The sequence below is a fragment of the Eublepharis macularius genome, chromosome 5 (assembly GCF_028583425.1).
Source record: "Eublepharis macularius isolate TG4126 chromosome 5, MPM_Emac_v1.0, whole genome shotgun sequence".
Taxonomy (NCBI): Eukaryota; Metazoa; Chordata; class Lepidosauria; order Squamata; family Eublepharidae; genus Eublepharis; species Eublepharis macularius.
The window spans coordinates 53,032,145-53,056,587 of NC_072794.1; the positions used below are offsets into that span (position 1 = coordinate 53,032,145).

Consider the following 24,443-nt stretch of genomic DNA (forward strand, 5'->3'; position numbering starts at 1 on the left):
TCCACTGGCCAGGTGAGTGGTAGCGGGGGGAGGAGGGTGAAAGCGGGGCATTCCCTACCCGGGGAATGGGATCCCTATCTTCACATAAGTTAGGCCAGCAATGCCCAACACGGTGCCCAGGGATGGCAAGGCATTCACCTATGCGCTTTCTAGTTCCTGCTTGTTTCTTGATCCAACCCTATTTTTTTTTTTAAATTCAGGCTAAAGTGGGCCTCTAACTATAACGCAGAATCACTGCCAAACATGGACCCAGATTCCAAGCTTTCCCTGTCTTTCCTGCCTCCTCTATCTGCTTTGACCTCCCAAAATTATGCCACTGGGAGAGTCAGCAGACTCCCAAAGAACAGGATGGGAGCATGCTGGAGGTCTGTAGAGGAATGGAAAATTGTCAAACAATGTCCCTCCCCTTTTGGGGCTGTCAATCTCCAGGTGGTGGCTGGCGATCTCCCAGAATTACAACTGATCTCCAGGCCACAGAGATCAGTTCCCCTGGAGAAAATGGCTGCTTTAGAGAATGGAGTCTATGGCATAATACCCCACTGAGGCCCCTCCCCTCCACAAACACCACTCTTTCCAAGTTCCACTCCCAAAATCTCCAGGAATTTCCCAATCTGGACCTGGCAACCCTATCCTCTTTCCAGCAGCAAACTTAGAGAGGGCCACCCCTTTGATAGAGGATCACTGTAATAACTAGAACGAACATAAACCAGGAAGGACTGTATTTTGGAAGCACACACACACACACAGTGCTAAAGAAATTAAATTAGTAATAAGAATAATTAGATATGAACATTTTTCTCATTATCATTCTGTGAAACCCATGATTTTTGCATTCTTGGTAAAGTAATCTTCCACAGCCAAAAGCTACTCTCCAAAAATGACATAAACCCAGCACAAGAATGCCTTTTTAATAATAACTGTTCAAAACCTCTTTTATTCTGATATTTGAATATTTCTGTGCAGGGAGACACCACAAGAATGCCTTTTGTTCTTGCCAGCATGCTACCTCTGGAAATAACCCAAGAACAGCAGTCCTTTGGATTTTCTGCTAATTTCAAGCTTCTAATTTGATGCTTTCAGATTCAAATATCATAAAGAACAGGTTTTCAGTTCTCATTTATTTTACAGGCTTTTTTAATGCACACAATTTTATTTAAAATTTGGAAAGAAATTTGAAGTACAGCAAATGAGAGAGATGGGGGGAGGGGGATAACAACACAAAACACCAACACCTACAAGGGTGACATGCTTTTATTTGCAAAGTTGCCTCAAAAGTCATAATTACACTGTAACTCCATGGGAACAATGGTAATTTCACAGCAGTTCATGTTGCTGTTATCACCCTACATCCTGATAACTATGAAATTAATTTGTGGCACTGCTGTATGTGTCAACCATAAGCTGTTCCCTAGGTAACATTATACTACCCATAGAAAAGGAATTTGGGGCCATATAAGCAGCTGCAGTAGGCTATGCAAAAAGGCACGCACACATACACACACCAATAATTTGCCTCCCTGTAAAGAAGAGAGCTAAAGGGAAACTGCATGGTTAAAAATAAACAGTATTACAACAAAAAGTGCTTGTTTTCTGAAGAACAGGCACTGGTTAAGGGATACAAGGGAGATGCTCAAAAGGAACTCTCTCCCTACTACATTTTATTTAAGGGCTTGGTAGCATTGCTTCAGTGGTGTGGTTCACATGCAAGGGGTGATGCAGGCTGCAGAGATTCGCATGATAGTGGCCCCTCAAGCGAGAGGAAGCCTTCATACATTACTCTGCCAATACAAGAGCTAAGCAAGGAGTGAGAGCTTTGTTGTGGCAAACACTATTTCCCGATATTTTGGAAACTGGGCCTAACTCACTCACAAGCAGGAGTATCTAAACAGTTTCGTCACCTTGGAACCATTTAGAAATCTGAACTTCAGTGCACATTTAAGACATTGAGATTACTCAAAAATGTCTGAATTCAGGGTATCTGTACATGCCACATCCTTCTCTCAAAAAGAGAAGCATGAGCAGTACCTCAAAAAGGCTGAAATTGTTCCCTGCCTTCTATCGCCTCAGAACTTGCTTGTTTCATTGTATTTGCCACAAACATAGAAGATGCCCTCTCTGCCTTACATGTTATTTTAGATTCCCGCCCCCCACTAACGTTACTTAACTGCCTGACAGGGCTGTTACCTGGGTTACTTGGAAACAAGCCATCGGAAGTCTCATGTGGTACAGCTTTTTCTCCTTGTAGTATATAAATACTGCAGATAGCAACATCTAATGTTTGTATTAGTTAATATCTTTTAGAAACAAAAATCCAGCATTTTCAAAAGCTATACTGGAACACTTCCCACATATATACGTACAGGACAAGAGAAATACTTGTTTTTTTAAAAAAATCTGCATCAGACAAGGATGTTCAAAAGCAGATTATTTTCTTACATACTGAGTTAGGCTACTAGTAAACTGTGATGTTCCACTGGCAAATACATTACAGGCATGCTCAAGTACCTGGTGGTTCAGCTTACTTCCTGCTTATCAGTTGTGAAAGGGAACCTAGTATTTGGTGAGCTATTTGGATATGTTCATTTTGAATGATTACTCTGCCTTTTTGCATGATCACAGAGCTTTTTCAAGAGCAGCTACCCATCCCCTCCTCCAGTATTTATCTGCTGCCACCTAAATTTTTAAAAAATACACTCAAAAAGAAAAGAAATCCATTTGGAGTTGAGACTTACTGTTTAGGTATCTCCAGGGTTCATTTCAAGGGGGAACTTGCTGGAATGCAGTTCCGGCAGTTCCCCAAAGAGGTCACGTCAGGTGACTCCGCACATCTGACTCTCGGCCATTTTGGGCCCATTTCAGCCTGGACTGGGGCTGAAACGGCCTGGATCGGGCCTCTGATGGGTGGTGATGGTGGATCACTCCCACTCAGAAGCGGCCTGATCCTGACCATTTTGGGCCCCTTTTCGTCCATTTTCAGCCCCTTTGTGCCATTTTGGGCCCAATTTTGGCCCTGAATGGCCAGGATTGGTTCCAAAAAAGGCCAGGATAGGTGACGTCAGGGGGTGTGGCATATGCAAATCAGTCACGCCAATGACACACTTCCGGTGATGTCAAGGGGCATGGTATATGCTAATTAGCTATGCTAATGAGCTATGCTGATGAGTTCCTCCAGCTCTTTTTCTACGAAATGACCCCTGGGTATCGCTATGCTTTTGGTGTCTTGTTATGAACCTAAATTAATTTCCAGTTCCATTTAGTGATGTTGGAAGAAGTATAACTTTTTTTTTTAGTTTAAGCTGCTTAGTACTAGTACTCCATGACACCAAGAATATTTCCCAGTGGTAGAGTTTGTGTAATGACATAATATTGCCTGTTAAAAAATTTAAATCTTGATTGAGACAAGCAGTTCAGAGATTCATTATCAGAACTAAAAGAACTGAAGCTGCAACACTCTGACCCTGTAGAATAAACAGTTACTGAACAGGCACAAAGCTATTCAGTTTGGTATAGTGGTTAAGAACGGCAGGACCCTAATCTGAAGAACCAGGTTTGATTCCCCACTCCTCCACTTTAAGACAGCTGGGTTACCTTGGGTCAGTCACAGCTCTTTTAGAGCTCTCTCAGCCCCACCCATCTCACAGGGTGATTGTTTTGGGGATAATAACAACATACTTTGTAAACCACTCTGAGTGGCCTTAAGTTGTCCTGAAGGGTGGTATATACATCGAACGTTATTATTATTGTTATTGTTGTTGTTACTACTACTACTACTACTACTACTACTACTACTACTACTACTCAATACAAATTTCAGGAATGACCATTGAGCAAATTTGGTCAGGAATTTTCCTTGTGTCTAATCAACAAAGAACGGCAAGTTGAATTTCCTTGTTGATCATATTCATGTCAGTATTCACAGCATACCTATTTGTTATACTTAAATTTTGTTCTTCAAGAACCTGAATGTGTTATCACTTGCAACCTCCTATTCAGGTAACAACTAGACTGAAGTCAGCTTATTTATTTTACTTCATTTATCATTTGTGTTTCTTTGAAACTTAAGGAGGATTACAAAAAAGTCTGTTTTGCTATCTATTAATAACACAGCGTAACAACACAAGGTGCTCTCCTCTGGGATATTTGTTTTTAGGTATTTTGGGGAATGCACAGCAAACCCCACTCCAGATAAAAACAAAGCCCCATATTGCAACATTTTCATTACATTGCTGCATAGGAGACTGTGGATGCAAGCTGTGTTATCCATATCATGTTAGAGAGGATATTTTATTTCTTTTTAATATAGACCCTGCTTTCCACTGATCCGTAGAACTGGACTGCTAAAGCTACATTTGGGCAGCATTAGATGCCAGGATTATACTGTATTCTTCTCCTTTGCCATTGCCTGTCAAGAAGCAGGCAAAGCAACTGCTGCATTTGTTATACATACAGATTCAGCGGCTTTGCCAGGGATTTTGCTGGTGAGTAAAAGCAACATCTCAATGTCTGCAGCAGCGCTAGTCATCAAAGCAATCCAAGGTGTTGAACAGGCACTCTGATCCACTTTATCCAGGGATGAACAAGTGTTGTCATTCTGTGATTTTGATCTTTATCTCTGACTGATCTGCCTTTTGTGGTTGTTACAAGAAGGCATTGCCCTAAGACCTCAGAGAATGTTCAAACTACACCAAATCAAAACAAAAAAAAAGCATTTACAGAAAGCTTTAAAAGGAGGTGTGAGGTCCTCTATGGGCTAGCACTCATTTTCTCCAAGAAGACATTCGTCATTAACAGCAGGTCTATGCCACATGCACCATTACTCAGAAGAAAATGGGGCTCACTAATCCATTCAGACATCATATAGCATCCACAGGCACTTTTCCGTTTCCTCATTTTCACGATACTCTCAAGCACTCATTCACCTAGTTATAAATTACACGGTTTATTTTTGCTATTCTAAGCCAGGTTCCTTAAGTCTACACAAATCCTTGTTGAGGGGATACAGGTGCTTTTGGATGGATTTGATTATTATTCTTCCTGAAGTGTTCTCTCTGGCATATCTTGCTCCAAGAATATTTCATTCGCCATTCCCTAACTCATCAGAACCTCAGAAAAAGTATAAAGATAAAATGGTAGACTGATAATCCAGTCACACAACATTGCCTTAATTCATGTCTCAAGGTTCCCCAAAGACCATGAAACCTGCCCACATGTTCAGCTTAAACCATGGTAGACAGTCATGTTTAGTTAAGGCATTCATACCAGTGCCTAATTTCTTGAAGTCCCAGTCAGAAAACTCCTCCCTCTCACAAGGGGAAGATTAGAAGTCGTGCAAGTAAAGGATCCGGTACTGGTGTTGGTGGCCTGGCCATCCCTTACTCCCATTTACACACACTTCAGTCATCATAGGGCCAATCCACACAAATCTTTAAATACATAAACAGATACTGGTCATATATCAGTTGTGTGATGGGCTGAATGCAGAAAGTCTTCGATTCTTGAGCTTCCTCAGAAATCTTTGTCAAGTAGCTTAGCCAGTGATGTTGCCTTTCCTAATCCTATTCAAGACATCCAAGAGATATTCCATAAGCAACCCCAGCTTGTTGTAGTATTTGACATGCAAGGCTAGTAACAGAGAGACCCGGGTTCAAATAGCCAATTGCTATTTCCCTTTTGCATTGTTTTGTAGTGCGTCAGTCCCAGCTACAACTCTGACTGGCTGCAATCAAGATTGAACTGGGATGTTAAAACAGCAAGACTCAGCAAAGTGGCCCCTGTGCTGCTGGTAATGTCACTGGGTCCACTCAGCTTGGCCACAGTGATGACGACGACAGGTACAGGCTCACCTTCAGAGATGTAAGGAGAGTTGAAGTCCCTTCCCTTGATCCTGTTGCCAGCCCAATGTTCTCAGCAGCCTCAGTTCAAGAATGAAAGGGGTTGGCAGGCACTTTTTCGGTCCTCTACCTCTTGCTGGCTCCCCTCCTGCACTGCCTAGAGTGGGTAGCCAGGAAACACCTCGTCAGCCCCTTCCTAGTTCTTTCAAAACAGGCATGGCATGGAGTGCATGCCCCTCTGCTACTCCTGGCCTCTCATGAGGGTATGGAAACTGCTCCAACCACCACTGTTAACCCCACCCTAATTCCGCCTTCCACTGAGGCACCCAGAGATGCCAATCAGCTGTTGCAGGAGCAGCTTTTTAAAAGGGAGTCAGGGTTCCCCTAGTCATGGATGGAGAAATTCCCCTCCCTAAACAGATGAGCCTATCCTAGGGATGCTTGAACGCCTGCTGGTTTAGCTCACATCCTGTTTGCCTGTCACATTTTTTCAGTGATTAGTTTGTTGTGGTTTGACAGGTTGCTTCACTATATTCCTTCCTAACCATACAGAGCAACTCATTTTTGTGAATGTACATCCTCACAATGTAAACACCTGTCAAACAGCTCAGCTAGGAGCGTGCTTCTACTAACACTCCCTTCTCAATGATTGTATTTTGAGGAGGTTGAAACACAGCAAAGTTAGAGATCAGAGGCCTTCCTCAAACCAAGCCACTTGAGGCAAGGGGAGTGGATTAGAAGCCTACTTCAAAAGCTGGTTTATGATCCACCCCTCAAGATTCTAATGACCAGTGATCAGTTTGAATTGGCTGCATCTCTGCTCATGTGCAGTTTTGTGAAAATTTAATGCACACCAGCTCAGCAGCATTCGTGGCTGTTCAGGTGATCGACTTGCATCTGAGCAACACCTTCAAACATGTTCAGTTTGACTACCAAACATGTCTGAGGTGAAATTCGCAACATCCATAGCCTATACTCATTGCCATCTCCAACTGTGGCCTGGGTCCAAGCCTAGCACACCGTGTGGCACTGTCAGAATCATAGAAGCCAATTGGCCCAACTTATTTGATCCTCGAGTGGCCCTCCAGGGAACTTTATTGGTAAGTTAAAGGGCCATTCCACTACTTTCTGTTTTTAGGTCATCTATCTTGCTTCCCTCCCTAAAATGCTATCCATCTACCTTTCTAATTAGCCTAGTTCCCCCATCTTGGAGAACTGGAGCTGTTTATTTTATTTATTATTACCCTCTTTTCACCAAAAGTGCTCAAGGGGTCTTACAGACAATTAAAACTATGGCCTGTACCCAATGGCGTGTTTCCAACAACAGGCCTTCCATAAGTAGGTGGTGGCAGAGAGTGCCCTCATGTCATAGCTGACTGATGGCAACCCCTGGTGGGGTTTTCATGGCAAGAGACTATCAGAGGTGGTTTGCCACTGCCTGCCTCTGCAACCCTAGTCTTTGTTGGAGGTCTTCCATCCAAGTACTAACCAAGGATGACCCTGCTTAGCTTCTGAGATCTGACGAGATCAGGCTCACCTGGACTATCCAGGTAAGGGCTCCATAAGTAGAGATGGCATAATTTTTGCCCCTTCCCCGTCTCTCACTTTGTCCCAGATCATGTTCACAAGGGCCCGCCTCAGTTCCCAGGGACAAAATAGGGAAGAAAGAAGTTCCCACTTGTGAGGAAGTTCCCACTTGTGTGTTGGTACCACCATAATAGGGGAAGGTAGATTATATTACCAGATTTTACCATTGTGAAGATTTTTTTAAAAAAAACTTGACTTCTTCCCTTTCTGTCATACTCATTTTATCCTTGATATAAGACAATGCCAGCCAGCCTTATGCTAAGAGCATGAAATCGCAAGATCATCACAGTAACTCAGTGTTACAAAGAAGTGTCACTCCTGTTGTGCTGTCCAATTACAAAATAGTAAAGCAGGGATAGTGCACAGCAATACTGGTTTTTTTTTTCTATTTGTTTCGGTAAGTTTAGCACAGCAGGAAATATGGCATTCTGCCTAGATAATGTGTCAAAACCGCAGTTAGAATTTAAGTGCAAATGGAAGTTATCTTAAAGGCTTCATATGTAGGCTAATAACTTCAGTTGCTTAAATGAGATAATTATACCTTACATAATATATTTTACTTCAAGGATTTGGTATCTTCATTTTAATACAATAATAATTTGTGCTGGGGGAAAAAGTAAACTGGCCCCCTTATGTGAATTCTGGAGTACAACAACATGCCAATACATGTCATATTACTTCCAGATTTTTTTTAAAAAAGGTTGAATTTTCTTCCCTTCAAGATATTTTGGTTAAACAGATTTTATCTCCCTAGAAACTACTCAAATGACTGAATGCCAAGGTGCTGAAAATACATTAGCTTGACAGATTTTGCTCTCAACATTCAGAAATGCCACCATGAATTGAAAATGGAGGGTATTAATGGCCTCTCCGTGCCTAGGATAGTACATAGCTCTTTCTGCCCAATCACAGAAATACTGCACCAATGAAAAAAGAATGTTTCAAATTCTGTACAATGAGTGCTTGACTTACATACCAACATGAATTAATAAAATCAGACACACAGAGGAAGAGCTTGAGTTTTTTGCATAACCATGTCCCATTTATGTGTTTTTATTTTCAAATGTTTAAACGGTAAGACAAGAAAAGGTAGCATAACAAGAGGAAACATATGGGTAAATGATGGCAGGGGGGAAGTTTGGGAAATAATGGAAAACAAGACAATTGGAATTCTAGAGTTTTCATCAGAAGATCTGGCTTGAATTATTGAGAGCTTTGTAAGTAATGCTTACAGTTTTTTTCAAGTGTCGCTCTCCAAACTAGAAATGGCAGGGGCGAGGAGTCAAAATTAACAAAATCACAAGACTCCTTAAGAATCTGTCCAAGGTGGGGTATGCATAAAAAAATATCAGTATTATTCGGATTTTGGTATCCAGAATTAGAGATGGGCATGAACTGGAAAAAACCCAAACCATGTCGTTCGTGGTTTATCAAATTTCACGAACCATGAACCACAAACTTTCACGAACCTGCCCCTGGTTCGTGAACCAGTTCGTTTGGTTTGTGAAAATGTCACATCCAGGGCAGAAAATCATCACTTCCGGGTCAGCAGAAGGCCACTTCCAGGTCAGCAGAAGTTCACTTCTGGGTCAGCAGAAGGTCTGCAGGAAGTCTATCTCCTGTTGCCTAGGAAACCGATTGATTGGCACCAGGCTGCCTGCAGTAACGAACCAAAAAACAAAACAAACGAACCACCTAAAGTTTGTGGTGGTTTGTCAGAAATGGGATCTGACGAACCGTGGTTTGCGAACCACAAACCAGCTTGGTTCGTGCTTATTTTTGGTTTGTATTTCAGTTCGTGCCCATCTCAATCCAGAATATCATATATATTCAGTATTCCCAATATTCATGTCCAAAAATATTAGTATAGTATTTGAATCCAGGTTTCATTTTGAAATTGCTGGAGGGGCCTAGTCCTTCCTGTCCACTAAAGGCCCCCCAAGTTTTAAGTGAATAGGACCAAAGGGTTCAGTTCTACAGACCCCTGAACAAGCTGCCTCCAGCCACTCTTTATAGTTTCCTATGGAAGAAAAAAATCCAAGGCGCTCTCCAGGACACAGGAAGCTCTAGCCAAATACACAACAGCAACCAATGATGAAAAGCCTCCCAATTAAAACAAAACCAACAAATCCCAACAGGACCAATGTCAAAACAGATAATCCTAGCATCCAGCATAGGAAACCAGTAATACCAAGGCAGCAACCAGACCTGGCAAGCAAACAACACTGTCACAGACACACAAACTAATGCTGCTCCCCCCACTCCTCCTGTTGCCTAGGAAACCTGGGAAGCCTGCAAATGGGGTAAACAAGCTGCAGCAACTTTTAAAATGAGATTCCCAGATATTCGGATTATTTGGAAATGTAAATACCGGTTTATCCAAATATACCTGAATAAACTGGCTATATCCAGATATACCCAATTAATACCGAATAGGTTTTTTGGGGTATATATTCGTCTTGGGAATACCAAATTGCACAGCTCTAATCCCAGGAGTCAGAGCAGCCATCAAATAGCTGATTAAGGATGTGAGCCAAAATTTTGCTTTAATTTTGGATCTGGGCTTCAGGGAGGAAATATTTACCATGACTGCTTATTTCTGGGTAGGATATTAACAGTTCAGAATTAAAATGTGTAGTTTTTCAAATTCTGGAGTTTAGGAACATTATTTTCAATGACAAACGTATACAAGCGTCAGGGTCAGTTGTTTATAAATATAATGGCACCAAATTGGCACAGAACACTGTTCTCCCTCTAACCTAAAGACCCGGTAAGTTTTAAACAGATTGAACTCAGGGGTTAGATTTTACAGATACCTCATATATGTGCATCTCTAAGCAGGTGCACTACTCTCTACTGATTCCTAAAATGGCCGTTAAACAGCAGACTAGCAGGAAAGTTCCAGCCCGCCATCGACATTAAAAAAAAAAAACTATCTGCATTAATTTTATTTTCTTACTCTTCCAGAGACTGACCAAAAATTACCTTTCTACTGAAAACTCTGAATTTGCCTTCCTTCCTTTTTGTGGGCTGTTGTTCGTTTTCTTTCACAATATGAGGAAGACTTCTGTTGCAGAAAACCTGCCCAACCCATTCCACTGCAGCTCTACCATTATTCCCTATGGGAGATTATTTTCAGCGGGACTAAAGTAGCTGTTTTTCAACCAAATGATACCACAATTGTATGGGAACCAATGGTACCTATCTAACAAGCTCTATGAAAGTTTCAAGCAAATTGGACCAACTAGTTCAATTCTATGGGCCCATAAACAAGGTGCCCCTGGCATTCTACTTAGAGAAAGGGGAAAAAGGGCTCTGCACCCACAAAGCAAGGAGGGAAGAAAGAGTGAGCTAGACAGCAGTTGTGCTATTATTGCCTATGGAGGACTTTTCAGTGGGGCTGGACTTGGTCTTTCAACCAAATGATGCTAAAATTTCAAGGGAGTTGGTGCTTCCCACCCAAACTAGTGCTGCCTGCCCCAAGTCTCAAACAAATGGGATCAAGGGGTGCAATTCTATGGTCTACTAAACAAGGAGCCCCCATTTATCTTGCATGTGGAGGGGGAAATGGCTCCACACCCACAAAGGAGGGAGGAAAGGAGAAGGAGCCAGCCAGGCTCACAGCTCTGCTGAGCCTTGCACCTGACTTGCACAAGCCAGAAGCCACCTTCCCTGGGCCACTGCCTGTGAAATTTTAAGAATCAGAGAAAAACAATATGCATGACGAGGATGAGGGCAAGCACCCAAACACAAAAAACAAAATAGATTTTTCAGGGAGGAAGTTTTAAAATTCTCAATAATCCCAGATTTGTGTTAGAGTTCTGGAGAATCATGTTAACAACCAGAACCAGTGATTTTCATGTATATTTTGAACTCAGGAATTTCATAATGTACGCCCCTTTAGATAATTGCAGGCAAATTCAATGAATGTAACACTGCAAGAGAAATAGCTCACATGATCAGGATTCTGCAGCCCACCAGACATGGCCAAAGGAGTAACAGCCTTTTCTTACCTAGCAGGTTTCCCTTTTCATTAATACATCTTATTGGTACAGTGTCTTGAAATCTATTTCCTCAAAACTTGCCTAGTGCAGAGTTATACCTTTTTTACCTCTTGGGGCCCATTCAAAAAGAAAGGATCGAAGTAATGGTTACAGTTATACTACACGGAGCTAGCGCACTCACTGAAATTTTATGGGGAGAATTCTCTCCCACCCTTCTAAAAGAACTGTATGAATATAGACCAGCAGGTAAGTTACAATCTTTTCATGTGGTTAAAGGAAGTGTCATAAAAGCTTTTTAAAATACCTCAAACTCTTCCAAGCATGGATAGAAGTACATTACTCAGCATGGATACTATCCAGTAGATAGCTACACCAAAAACACACAGGAACAGACTATTAGCTCATAACACACAGTCTGATTCTCTGCATTTTGGTACAGCCATCTAGGGATTCACACTATTTTAAATAAACCGGGTGACATGTGCCTGATTCCTGAGGCTTCAAAACAGGACAGAATACCAAAATAAATGAATTAGGGGCAAAAGCTAAATACACATACATGCACACCCCCAAAGAAGCAAATTCTTTCAGAAACACATGAATGTACTCAAATGTACAGCAAATCTTGAACTTTCAGTATTACCAGGAACTGAGCTTACTGTAAATCTTATTCAGAAAGATCTGTTATTACAAGTTATTTTACAAGGGAAAAAGAACTCATTTTTAACTAAGGAGGGTATGACGCCCCCCCCATTCCCCCCACTGTGAGGCAGATTTTCCTGTCAAAATTCAGTTTCCCAGCTTTGACTGAGCAGCCCCAAGTAGTGTGTTAATATTTGAGGTTGTGGAAGACTGTCCCATTCTGACAGGCAGATATAATTATGGCTTTTTACCCAGTCCAGGCACTTGATGGGGAAAAGCAGGAGCCCTTTCCGTTTTTGCTGGAATTAGCACTGGAGACTGTATATAACATTCAAAAAGAAATCTTTATTTAACAGGCAGGGATTGAGTAGGTATAGTCAGGGAATAGAAATGCTTAGGTAAAAACTGGTTGGTAGTACAGAATACACTTTGAGTAACAGACAAAATAGAATCCTTGAAGCTTAGTTTCAAATATTCTTGGTTCTTAACAGTGAAAGGGGCAAACAAAAATGAAGTATGGTTGTTGGGGGTTTTCCGGGCTGTATTGCCGTGGTCTTGGCATTGTAGTTCCTGACGTTTCGCCAGCAGCTGTGGCTGGCATCTTCAGAGGTGTAGCACCAAAAGACAGAGATCTCTCAGAGATCTCACTGAGAGATCTCTGTCTTTTGGTGCTACACCTCTGAAGATGCCAGCCACAGCTGCTGGCGAAACGTCAGGAACTACAATGCCAAGACCACGGCAATACAGCCCGGAAAACCCCCAACAACCATCGTTCTCCGGCCGTGAAAGCCTTCGACAATACAAAAATGAAGTACTTAATACTTTAGTTACAACGTTTCTTCACAATGTTCCCTATGACAGTTTGTGGTTTCCTGGAATTAGTTTAAAACTGTTTTCCCTTCACAGCAGGCCAGGGTCTTCCTCAGAGCTAAACCTTGTTTAAAAATTGGGCAGGAATTAATCTTCTTCCCCTCATAACCCTTCTTCTTTTGGCTTGAAAGAGAGTCTCAACCCATTACCCAATCACTCTTGCCAAAACACACTCCCAGTTCTCTCGTCTATGTGTAAAGCAGGCTTCAGCTTATGCTAACACTTTGAATTCTTCAACTGAATTCTCCCTTAGGTCAGTAGTGTTACAGTCAAGGCAACAGAGTGCTCTTCCCTCACAAAAAAATAAAATGTGTCTGTCCTTCTCTGACAGACTCACTCACACACAGTGAACAATCCTGTCAGAAACCAACTGATTCACTTCAGACTAGTTCTAAACTGACCAACCAAAGAGGAGGGAGCAGCCTGTCACTCAAGCTCTTCATGCCAGGCAATAGTTAACTCTTTCCCTCCCAGCTCTCTGACTATGCTGCACTTAGGAAACCTGCTTTTAAGTGCAGTCTGTTGCAGGGGGCTAAAAAGTGGAATTAAGAGATTAACTTTCAGCATCTGACTGTTCAAAACATTACTTTTAGCTAATCCTAACAAAATTAAAATGTTGATTTCATTGAAGTTTATTTAATATAGAGCATTTCACATAAATAATCTGTTTTCATTTCCCTCAATTTACAAAAGTCTAGTAAACAGAATTTTAATGGAATGGTATTGGCCAGGAGTAGGCAGCATCAAGCAGCTTGGAACACAGCAGGAACATTTAAATTTTTAAATCATAGAATAATAAAGGTAAATGCCTATGATTTATTGAATATAGAAAAATGTCCTACAGAAAGTGACAGCACTTTCAACAATCTGCAGGCAGGCAGTCTAAAATAAAATAAAGCAAGTCAAATTATGGATGTCGAGGTTGCCTGCTGTAGACCAGACAGTTTCTCTAGAGCTGCCTAGTCCAAGATTTTTCTCTGTGAATAGGATCCCCGAGTCACATCTCCTACATTGCAAATTGCTTTTCAAGATTCTTTTGAACTTAAAAGTCAGCTCTACACAGTGAATGTGAGGATGCTGTTTTGAAAGGCCAGTGTGGCAGAGTTTGACTTCAACTGCAAAAAAAACCTTGGTCCAATTCCCCATTCTGCCACAAAGTTCATGGGGAGACCCTGTGCCAAACACAAACTGAATCACCCAAGAATGTCTCAAGGATAAACTGGAATAAAGCTATATAAATGTCCTTGATCTCTCTGAGACAAAATATTTCTTAAAAATCAAAAGCCTAATTCCGCACAGCTGCACAGATTTTTGTCCGGTTCTCCAGACTGTAGCTACTATATGAAAGAAGTGTTTTTCAATAGTCACGCAAATAGGGGTATGTCACAGGTACAAAGTACTTTTGCCTCGACCCAGTGGAGGGGAAGAGCTGCAGGCTGCCCTGTAGGCCGGTTTCACACAGATTAATCAACTAGCAATGAGAGAAAGTCTCACATTGCCCAGGTAGGCTGCCACCAGTCCCTTTGGCTATCCCAAGGTAGAGGAGTAAAAGGGCAAAGATCCAAGACTATGAGGGCAGAAGCAGTCTACCTTGCAAGGGTGGTTTGCAAGTAGAGTTCTCAAAACAGAATGTTATTATGGTAGATGGTTCATGAGCTTCACAAAGTGAGTTCAACGAAGTGATTTATAGCTTTGAAGCTTCAGAGTCAAAAGAAACCCACACAGAAATAAAATAAATTTATTAATTAAGTGCAAGGTTATCTAAAATCACAAGACAGAAAGTGAGGATAAAACAAAAAAAGCCTAAAACATGTAAGCACCTGCTAGTACATACCACAGTAATTCCAAAGAAGGCAAAACAAGATGTTGTCAAAGGTGCAGAAACCACAGTCTTTGGTCAAAAGTCGAAACAACTAGGCCACACAGCAAACGAATAGATGGGTGCCTCAGTGTCCATCTCAGAGTTCTCTAATCAAAAGTGAAGCCATAAATAGGTTACAGTTGTTGTTACTAAAACCCACCGAAAGCGTAAGGCTCCATTATTGAGTAAGCACTGTTATGCCATTCGGAAACCAGAGTGGCCCAGGCTTGTAAGCCAATCAGGTACCAAATGCTGATGTCACCTAAAAAGGACGTGCGAAAGTGTGGAGGAAGGAGTGCAACAAGTCTGCAGTCCTTGGCACACTCAGTGGCACACTCACTCAGTTTGGTAATTAGTTCAAGGAGAACTCAGCTACGAAGGCTCAACTAACTGCTAACGAGTTGAAGAGCATTACCTTATATCTCAGGGACACCAGGAGCTGAGAGTGGGAAAGCAGCTCGTTCCCAGGGAGGCTTCTTAGCAAGAAAGGGGGTATGTGTGTGGAGGAAGGAATTTTCCTAATAAGAGGCTTGTACAGACAGGAAGCCTCTGAACCAAAGTTTCAAAAAAGATGGCTTCTGCATAAATTAGAACATGGCATTTTTCTTCACAGGGTATGAACTTTTTAAAATTATGACACTTACCTGGATTGTGGCTAAGTAGCAACAGTGTAGTGCAAAAGGGTTTGCTGAATTTTCAAGACATCTTGGGGAAAGGCCTAAAATACTCATTTAGGTACTCCAGTCTGTGTTGGTTCCTTGCTGATTCTCATAGGGATTATTGATTACAGGATTATTGACATACTCTGCAGTCTATAAGGCTGATTCCTGGGGGGAGATCAGGTGTGAACTTCCCTAACATACTGTCTGTGTGACCAACTGAAAAAAGGTTCCAGAGAACAAAACAAGAGGTTATAGTATATTTTGAACATACCCTGGAAAAGAAATGGAAAGCCTAAATCCACCAAATCCCATGGTTGTTAATATAGCTATGTATCCTACATGTTCATATGATTCCCTACAGGGCAAACAAAGTGCTGCTGCACATGATCGATGTGAACATGTGAAAAATCTGTCATTGGCCAGTAACACTTCAGATGACAGTTCAATGTTTGAATTTCTTCACTTTAGGTTCCCTGCATATAAAAAACTAGCATACTGCAGTAAAAGGTTCTAGGCAAGCCCTTTTCCCAATGTGCCACTTCTAATTGCACAAAAAAAGCTTTTTTTATTACATGAGAACAAGTGAACATTCCATCCCAACCTACTGTCTGAAATGGTCATGCTCAGCAATAGGCATTTATACAGTCAGAACAAAATGATTATTAGGTGGATAGCTGTGTTGGTCTGCAGTAGAACAGTAAGATTTTAGTCCATTGGCACAGCAAGATTTTCAGAGTGTAAATTTTTGAGAGTGAGAGCTCCCTTCTTCAGACACAAGAAGGAATGGAGATCCTTGAACCTTTATATCCCAGCAAAAGGTGGGTTGGGTGTATGAAGAAACCCCCTTCACTCTCCCTACTGTGAGACAGATTTTCCCATCAAAATTCCGTTTGCTTGCTTTGACTGTGCAGCTCCAAGTAGCATTTTAGTATCTGTGGTTTTGAAAGTCTGTTTGTCCCACCCTGACATGCAGATATAATTTTGGCTTTTTAGCCTAACCCAGAAACATGATGGGGAAAGGTAGGAGCCTCTTCCTTTTTGTTGGAAATGGCACTAGAGACTGTATGACATTCAAAAAGAAATTAACTGCTTTATTTAACAGGCAGCGATTGAGTAAGTGTAGTCAGGGGATGGAAATACGGAGGTAAAATTTTGTTGGTATTAAAGAATACACTTCATGTAACAGGCAAAATAGTATCCTTAAAGCTTATTTTCATATAGTCTTGGTTTTTAACAGTGAGAGGTGTTTTACTTAGTAGTTTAGGTACAGCATCCATGTTTCTTCAGGAAGTTTCCTATGACAGTTCAGGTTTCCCAAAGTTAGTCACTTTGTGTACCTAACTCACTCCTTCCTTGAAACTTCCTTGAAACTTCCTTGAAACAGTGAGAGGTGTTTTACTTAGTAGTTTAGGTACAGCATCCATGTTTCTTCAGGAAGTTTCCTATGACAGTTCAGGTTTCCCAAAGTTAGTCATTTTGTGTACCTAACTCACTCCTTCCTTGAAACTAGAAGGTATTTCTATCTCCTGAGTAGACTAAAACTGTTTACCCTTCACAACAAACCTGGAGTCCTCCTCAGAGCCAAAACCACTTCAAAACTGGGCCAGCATTAATCTTCTCCTCAGAAGATATAATCCCTCTTTTTTTTTTTTGCTTGAAAAGGAGTTTCAACCCACTATCTAACCACTCTCACCAAAACACACTCCAAATTCTCTGGTGTCTGTGTAAAGTGTACATCAGCTTGTGCTGACACTTAGACTTTGAATTCTTAGATAGAAACTTCTTCAGGACAGAAATATTACACTTAAGGCAAAGGAGTCTTCTCCCTTCATTGTAAAAATAAACCTGACTTTTCTTGTCAGTCTCCCTGAATCCAAAATCCTGTCAGAAACCAACTGATTGCCTTCAGACTGGTTCTAACTGACCAATCAAAGGAGAGGGAGAAGCTTGTCACTCAAGCTCTCCATTCCAGGGAATAGTTAACCCTTCCCCTCTCAGCACTCTGATTTTGCTGCACTTTAGTAACCTGCTGTTAAGTGCAGGATGTAAAGGTACAATGCAGCTGATTAGAACAGAAATTAGCATCTGTAGTTAGATAAGAATCCTAAGTCTTTGTTCAGCCCCTAGGGAGGGGGAGTCTCATTGTTCTGAATTTGTGGATAAACTCAGCTTCTGCAATCTCACATTGTATTATCCCCTTGAAGTTTTTCTGTTTGAGGAGAAGTTTCTCTGTTTAAGTCAGCAATGGAGTGCCCTTGACGATTAAAATGTTCTCCCACTGGTTTTGGAGTGTTGTGATTTCTAATGTCAGATTTATATCCATTTATTCTTTTCCATAGGGACTGACCTGTTTGTCCAATGTAGAGAGTAGAAAGGCATTGCTGACATCTGATAGCATATATAATATTGCAAGATGAACAAATGAATGATCCTGAGATAGTATAACTGGTGTTGTTAGGTCCAGTGATCACTCTGTCAGAATAAATATGGGAACAGAGTTTGACATCTTGGTTTATTGCAGGCTCTGGTCCTGGAGCCTGTGTCAGTATTAGGAAGTATATTATTATAAGTGAGAAACTGTTTAAGGTTAAGGGGTTGTCTGTGGTCAAGAAAAGGTTTGCCTCCCAATGCTTGTGAGAGAAGAGTTATCATTTTCCAGCATAGGTTTCAAGTCACTGATGATGGGTTAAACTGGTTTGAGCTGAGAGCTGTATATGACCACCAGCAATGTTGTTTCATTTGGGTCTGTCTTGTAGCAGGTTATCCCCTTGTATCATTATGGCTTTGTCAATTTGTTTCCTTATTAAATCAGGTGGGAACTGTAGTTCCAAAAAATCTGTCCGTAGATCCTGTAGGTGAGAATTTCTGTCAGAGGGATGGGAACAGATGCAGTTGTAACATTGAGCTTCCGCTGTAGATGACTGATTGTTTGGTGTGTTTGAAATGGTAACTGGAGGCATGCAAATATGTTTTATAATCAGTAGGTTTCTGGTATAAGGTGGTTCTTAAGGATGTTGAATCTCTATACACCAACATCCCCCACAAAGATGGACTGCAAGCCATTAGGAACACCATCACTGACAACATCACAGATGACTTTGCTACCAAGCTCTACCAGTTTGTCCTCACCTGCAACTAGTTCAATTCAGTGAAGATGTATTCCTTCAGATCGATTCGGTTTTGTTTTCCCGGCCATGTCGGACGCTCCTCTCCGCAGGTCCGGGAGGAAACGTCCAAGCAGCCTGACCGGGCGGTTGACCCGCAAGGGTTAACCCCCAGGACTCCCAGTGAGGGAGCCAGGGTCCGGAGCGCGGCGGGAAGAACCCCCTGAAAGCAATGCAGGGAGTAAATTGCCCGTTTGCTCCAACGGAGGCCGGCAGACTTGCGCAGCACATCGTGTGCAGCCGGGCCATGGAGAACGGCAATAAGCAGATTTAAGGTGAAAACCTGTAAGTAAGCGAATCCCTTCTGATTTCTAAGCATATGCGAACGATTGGTGGGAGTTGAAGCTAAGAAGGTGCAGATTTCTTCCCCTTCATGGAGTTTCGGAACTTAGCTGGCGCCCCCCCCCCCCTAAGATGGCGACGAAAAAGCAGAGCCCTGCAATGAGTAAATCGGTGATGGCGATGTTACAGGGGAAGGGGGAAACTTTGGAAGAGATGGTCAGACGAGCGATCTTTGAAGCTATGCAGCCCTTTGTAGCGAAGTTAAATGAAATGGGGCAAAAGGTTGATTCAGTGGAAAGCGAAGTGAAAACCATTAAAGAAACAGCATCTGGAGCAGAGCAGTCTGCACGCGAAAACGTAGTACTCATGAAAGCAACAAGTAAAGAAGTGAAGCTCTTGGAGAATCAAATAATAGGATTGCAAGTGGACCATGCCCAAACGGTACTGCGTCTTCAGAATGTAAAAGAGGAGCAAAGTGAAAATTTAAAAGATCTGGTGTCGGGACTTTTGGCGTCATTCGCAAAGGCAACTAAAGAAGAGTTAAAAAGCGATATTTTGGAAGTCCGTCGGACATCTTCAAAGTATGCAATGAAGCGTCAGCTGCCTAGCGAGATTATTATTGACTTTTCATCTAAGAAGACTCGGGACACCATCTTATATAATTCGTACAATGTGGACTTGGACTATTTGGGCAACAAGGTTAAAATATTGAAGGATGTTCCATTTCTGGCTCGTAAAAGAAGATTTAAGTATAAAAGACTTGCGGCTTCCCTGAGGAAATGTGATGTAAAATACAAATGGTTGTTTCCGGAAGGCATCTGGTTCAGATATAAGGATCAAACCTACAAGATTACATCGGAAGTACAGCTGACAGACTTTTTGTTCAACCATCAGGAGTTTCAGCAAGAAGAAAGTTCAAAGTCTGAAGGGGAAAGTGGGGGGGGGGAGAGAACGAGCGCAGCTGTTGCAGCTGCGCAGAGAGAACTGAGACCGAGACGCGGGGGGGGGGGGGGGAGAAATCCTGATCCTGAATATAGTCTGTATTGTATAAGATCTACCAATCTGATAGCATATTAGAAAGTTAACTTTAAAGAAAAATTGCAGCATGAAGGGAATACAAGACATGAAGAGTAGTGTGCGTTTTTTGTTTATATGTTGCTCTTCCCTTTTCCCCAGTCCCCCCTTTTTCCCTTATATCTTTGTAGTCTTTTGTAGTTTTTATGTTAGATATTAAAAATAATTTTTTTTACAAAAAATAAAAAAGTATTCCTTCAGATCAATGGCTCAGCCATGGGCACTCGCATGGCACCGCAATATGCCAACATTTTAATGGCTGGCTTGGAACAGTGCTTTCTCCTACCTGCGAACACCCCTCTTGTACCTGAGATTTACTGGCAACATTCTCCTCATCTGGACACATGGGAAAGCAGCACTGGAGGAATTCCACCAGCCTTCAGCAACTTCCATCTCATCATCAACCTGACCATGAATCAATCCACACAGGAAGTACATTTTCTAGATACCACTGTACAAATACATGACGGATCTGACTCTCAACAGCTTAGACTTTTATGACTTTTGGGGGAGGGGGGCAGAATTTTTAGCATGCTAAGCAAAAGATCTCATATGCAATTTGCAAATAATGAAGTAAGCATTTTTAGAGGTTTTCCAAGGCTCCAGTATTTTGCCCATCTCAACTTATGCCTTGACTTCCATTTCTAATTACAGCAATATCAATGATAGTAATTATAATAATATTATTAGACCAGGCTGGTTTGCTTTCAGCACAATGTAGCAAGGCTGCAAATGATATAAATCGTTGTTGCAAATATATAGGAACGTGATTAGAAGGTGTAACATGCAATTAAAACTTATGTTACAAATAAACCTGCATGTTGTCAATTCAAAAACCAATAATAATATTATAGGATTTAATTCCCCTGGTGGTTTTATTTTGCAGAAACAGACTATAGCCAGCCAGGTTTTTAGAACAAAGCAGATCAGTGATCAGCATTGTCTGCTAGCTGAAACACACTTCAATGGGCATTTTTGTAGAATTCAATAGAAGTTCATAACTGTCTGTACTGTCTATGTATAATACGTAACCTTAGGTCAGTTAAAATTAAAGAATTTTGGTTTTATTTGAGACAGGTGATTGAAGGAATGTTCAAGGGAAATCACAATCTCTACACACTCTCGTAATCCCCCTTCGCTATAGTATTCTCCAAGGAAAAAGCTTGCTTTCCGATTTATCTCTGCAGCTCACAAAGTAAATTAAAATTCCCAATTGAAAAAAAAAATCAGAAATTACAGATGAAATCTCAGACAATATAAAGTGCAGGACCATCTAAGCCCATACAATCTTATAAGCCTGTATGAAGTTGGACAAACAACTCAACATAAAGATCCCTTGTCAACGGTAGCATAAAAGGAGACTATTTCATCAAATATCAATCTTGCAATCAAGCTCAAAACAAGACTTTTATGGGGTCCTTGATTTATACTTTAAATATATTTAAGGCAGTGCAATCACTTTCCAAAGCCCTAGAGATAACCACCGTTGCGGAATACAGTGACAAGATACTCTGTATGAGTTATTCTGCAACTAAAAGCCATGTGGCTCTCTATTTCAAAGTGACACTGATCTTTTTAAAGTGAGGGTGAAAACAGAATAGCATATGCATGCAATAACTACTAGTTAAAATAGCAAATAAAGCCAGATCTATTATCTATTGCACCTCTACTACAGATAGACATAAATATATTTTTACAGTTCAGACCGACAGTTTGCTGCACCATATCCCCTCTTCTTTGCCATTTCTATAGAAACCCTGTCCGTTGGCTTACTTGGTTTGGTTCCCTTGCATTTCTCACATGGTGCTTGCATACCTTCGATATGGGGGCATACACACTGCTGATTTATTTTCTTCCATAAAAAAATGAATGAGAGGAGAAAGTAAAGAGTTATGAGCAGGTACTTCTTATGCTTCCTCAATTAGACAATATTATTTTCTTCCGCTGAAATGAATATTATCTATTTACTTCTATGGAAGAAAAATAAAGCATTGCACTTGTCTTGCATATCCGTGACAGAACCTGCATGTGGCATTAGGGGTATGCAGTTTAGTTCAGAATTTGGATTAAAATACTGAAATTTGGCTCATTTGGTGAAATTTTAGTATTCCAAATAAAAAACAGGTATTCTGAATTTTTACCAAATTAATTAGGTAAAATTCAGTAAAATTTATGCGAAAATCAATTTGGCGAGTATCCAGTAGGCTAGAGGAGTAATTTTTCAACTAAACCCTACCAAATTTGGAGGAATCCTATCCCTGACTGTTCTCTAAGAACTCCTCAAGTTTCATGAAGATTGGACATTGAGGGCCAATTTTATGGACTCCCAAGTAAGGTTCCCCCACCCACTCTCCATTATTCTCCATGCAGGAAAATATCTGGGGGCTTTCTGGGAGGCTGGGGTGGCATTTTTCAAGCAAACTCCACCAAATTTCAGGGGACCTATTCTTGACTGCCCTATAAAGTTCCACAAATTTCAGGAAGATTGGACACTGGGGGCCAATTCTATGAGCCCCTGAACAAGGTGTCCCCATACACTCCATTGTTTCCTATAGTAAAAAAAGACAAAGCTTATTCTCACTGCAGAAACATACTGAGGCAAGGCTGCCATAGCCAAGGCACACTCTCAAATGCAAGCTGAGCTCATCCCATATAAAGCCCAATAGAACCAAAGAGAAGAAAGCCCCACCAGCCCACTGGAAACCTCTCCAAGAGATTTCACCATAGGGAATAATCGCTGAATATTACCAATTTATTCAGAAATGGCTGAACTGAATTAGAGAATTCAGGGAATTTCAATTTTTTTCTCAGATTCGGTAAAAAAAATCAGATTTACCGGTGTTTTTGGTGCACACCCCTATGTGCCATATTACTATGGCATTGTCAATGTCTAAGTAAGGGGCGGTGGCTGTTCTACCCTATGTGAGTTTTCAAGAAAGAACTAAGGTCACTGAAATAGATATTTTATACACCACTGATACTCACTTTATGACTCATGAAGAGCTACATTTACAATTACCATTAAGCAAAAGAGCTGCAGGGCTACTGTATGTCTATACATCAGCCAACCACCCACAATAATACAAGATATAACTATTAAATCTATAATTAGAAACATATTAATTTTGAGCATTTAAGGTTGTTTCTCCCCACCACGGCTGATCCTTAGACAGCTGTTGCATGCCTGGAATGAGGGGAAGTGCTTCCCTCGCTGCTTTCTCACTCCTCAGCACGAGGCACAGCATCTCAAGTGAGACAGTGAGATTGCCATGGTACCTGAAGGACAGCAAGCTAGTCATGGAGAAAGGGAAGTAAAACCACCATTACCCACCCCACCCCCACATACTTGCTCTTTTGCTCTTGTAATGGTGGTTGTACTCTGTCTTCTCTGAAACCAACATGATCTCCTCCCAGCTGCTGCCCAGGTGCTGGGATGAAAGTATGGAGGCTACAGATAAGGGTGGAGAGTTCCGGGAGAGGATGGGCCCTTTATTTCCATCCCTGGCATGACGCCTGCAGTTCCTTCCTCCAGTGGATATTTGAAGATGAGAACCGACCTGCCAACCACAAGGGCAATGGCCTTGTTCTCTTTACTGGAACATAGGGTTGATGCCAGATGGGGAAAAGTGCCTAGAAAAGTCACAGTGGTATATCAAAGAGCCACATGTGACTCTTGAGCCACTGAGTATCACTGGTATATGCAGTTTGCCAAGAAAGGTTTGTTTTAACAATGTAGGTCAAAGGGAAAGCTAAGCAAAGGTGGATACCAAAGATGGATGGCTTTTCAAAGGCTCTCCTATTCTTATAGAATTTCAAGGAGGTAGCCATGTCGGTCTGTAGTAGAACAAGATTCAGGTCCAGTAGCACCTTAAAAACCAACTAGATTGCCAGGGTATGAGCTTTCAAGACTAAAAGCTCCCTTCATACCCTGGAAATCTAGTTGGTCTTTAAGGTGCTACTGGAACAAAATCTTGATATTCTCAGAGAGTTAACTTAATACGGCAATTGGTTTCAAAATAACTGGTATTTCTTAAAAGACAAACCATTGGCTTAGAACTCACAAGTGGGAAATGAAATATGGAGTATCCTTTTTTGAGACCCCCATTATATGCTCTATAGGCTTCTTCCTCTTTCAACTGCCAGATGCTTTAACTCAGAAAATGAAGGTGTGGCCCTGCCCACACAGAGAAGGAAGAGCTTGTCTGGATATTAGGAATTCCTAAGTTTTGTCCTGGGATCTAAGGTTTCCTTAAGTTAACTATATAGTAGTACACACAATTCCTGCATGGGTTTAATAGTTAACACTACTATTTAAACCAGGACACAACAATAAACAATAAAAGCAGGCCTGATTAAAAGATGCAGATTTTAGGGAAAGATGGTTATAGGTAAAAATCTTTTCCATGTGATGCACCCTGATTATAGTTACGCATCTATGTCAAGGTACAGTGTGACCTGGGTCAATA

General features: G+C 41.3%; 1 protein-coding gene across 1 annotated transcript in view; it reads right to left on the reverse strand.

Annotated features, from left to right (window-relative positions):
• The window catches only part of DPYD (dihydropyrimidine dehydrogenase), a 765,031-nt gene that overhangs the window by 653,913 nt on the left and 86,675 nt on the right, over nucleotides 1-24,443 (reverse strand). The window lies entirely within an intron of this gene.